The sequence below is a fragment of the Palaemon carinicauda genome, chromosome 32, assembly GCF_036898095.1.
Source record: "Palaemon carinicauda isolate YSFRI2023 chromosome 32, ASM3689809v2, whole genome shotgun sequence".
In the NCBI taxonomy this organism is placed as follows: Eukaryota; Metazoa; Arthropoda; class Malacostraca; order Decapoda; family Palaemonidae; genus Palaemon; species Palaemon carinicauda.
The window spans coordinates 44033000-44035499 of NC_090756.1; positions in this window are offsets into that span (position 1 = coordinate 44033000).

A 2500-nucleotide genomic window follows, 5' to 3' on the forward strand; every position below is an offset into this window, starting at 1 on the left:
AAAAAAAAATATGATCTTGTCTGAATACGCAAAGAAAATGTAAGGTTGATAAAACATTATCATAAATCCAGATTCTCTTTTAATGTTGAATAAACGCCTCTATCAGGAAATTTAATTACTATATTATACGTTTCTGACAAAATAATTTTTCAAATAATATTGTAGAATAAGACTATTTTCCTTTGGAGAACTTTTGATATTTCATAATTTCTTTTCATGAGGTTTTTTGAGAATAAATATTACAAACATTATTAGGATGTTCAGATTTCTTTTTTTGTAGTTACAGAAATCTTATATTTACATTAACAAATATTGCTGATTTAATGTTGTAATTGCGTGTGGATTTCATACGAAGAACTTTTACTAATTTTATCATAATTTGTAGAAATGACGTCGTTATTAACAATTTGTTTTGTAAGGAAGAAATATCTCTCTCCTATTCCTAGTTATCATCATCTATCGTGTAACGAAATATTGAAAAAATCTTCAATTATTATTATTATTATTATTATTATTATTATTATTATTATTATTATTATTATTATTATTATCTTCATCATGATTATTATTATTATTATTATTATTATTATTATTATTATTATCGTTGTTGTTGTTGTTGTCGTTGTTATTGATGTATTCGTTGTTGTTGTTGTCATTATTATTAGTATTAATATCATTATAAATATTATTATTTTTATTATTATTATTATTATTATTATTAGTAGTAGTAGTAGTAGTAGTAGTAGTAGTATCATTATTATTATAACAAACAATTAAGATCTCAGGTAATTATCATTTCAATTAACTATCATTATAAGAGACCAATAAAATTATTATTATTATTTTTATTATTATCATTATTATTATTATTATTATTATTATTATTATTATTATTATTATTATTATTATTATTATTATTAGCCTACCTACGACCCTATTTGCAAAAACAGGATGCCAAAAACCCAAGGGCTCCAACAGGAAAGATAGCCCAGTGAGGAAAGGAAATAAGGAAATAAATAAACTACATGAAAAGTGATAGAAAATGAAATAAAATATTTTAAGAGCACTAACAAAATTAAAGCAATAAAATATTTTAAGAACAGTAACAACAGTAGAGCAAATCCTTCATATATAAACTATGGCAAGAGAATTATGTCAGCCCTTTCAGCATAAAAACATTTGCTGCAAGGTTGAACTTTGAAAGTTTTTCAGATCCAAATACCCGATTAGGAAGATCATTCCACAACCTGGTCTCAGCTGTAATAAATCTTCATTATTATCATTACTACTATTATTAATATTACTATCTAAGCTACAACCCTACTTGGAGAAGAGAGAAGCTATAAACCCAGGGCTCCAACAGGGAAAAATAGCCCAGTGAGGAAAGGAATTAAATAAACTATATGAGAAGTAATGAAAAATTAAAATCCTTTATTTTAAGAACAGTACCAACGTTTAAATCTATCAATCATAAAGATCTGTCAGCCTATTCAATATAAAACATTCGCTTCAAGTTTATACTTCTCTCAAGATTCATGCTGGATGTCAACATAGACGGGTGATGTGTCTCCAGACAGAGAACACGTAATCACCTTAATAAGCAACTTTATCTTAATTTTTCCCAAACTGGGGATGATTGAAGCGTGTACTGGAGGCGTGTATTTATGATACCACTTTGTACTATAATTGAAAAGAAATAACTTCTCTTTTAGAGTTTAGTAAACGAATTAGAGAACATTATAGAAAATTGTAATTTCTTAGATTAAGGTAAATATTATCAAGTAAAAATGAACTTGACTCGTTTAATTTCCCGTATTCATGAAATTGTTAAAATGACCACATATTCTGTCATAAGCTGCAACTCTTTAAGGCAAAGATGTAATCTGTGTAGTAAAAATTCTATTTTGTAACTAAGATAAAAAGAAGCAAGAGAGAGAGAGAGAGAGAGAGAGAGAGAGAGAGAGAGAGAGAGAGAGAGAGAGAGAGAGAGAGAGAGAGAGAGAGAGAGAGACTATTTCATGCAAATTTTTATCTTAAAAGGTGAAGAATAATTAAAAGAAATATAAAAAAAAAATTCATATCTTTAGAAATAACCTTAGGGTTAAGAAATTCATTAATAACAAGTAGCTTTAATATTTCTCAAAACCAATAAAGATTAATCTATCAGTTATCCTGAAATTTTATAAGTATAAATATTTTATATTATTATTTCCTCACAAAGCATTTACTCTCTATTACCTATCAACCATTGTTCTCAAGCCTTGGGTAATACCAGAGCCACTCTTCCATGATCTTCTACTGCCTAGAGTTAGAGTTCTCTTGCTTGAGGATACACCCAGGCTCAATATTCTATTCTAATCCACTTCCTCTTGTTTTTTTTTTTTTTCATACCGTTTTCATAGTTTAAATATGAAAGATATATGGTAATGTTGTTACTGTTTTTAAAATATTTTATTGTTTTAATGTTACTCATTGCTTCTTTTTTTTTATTTTATGTTCT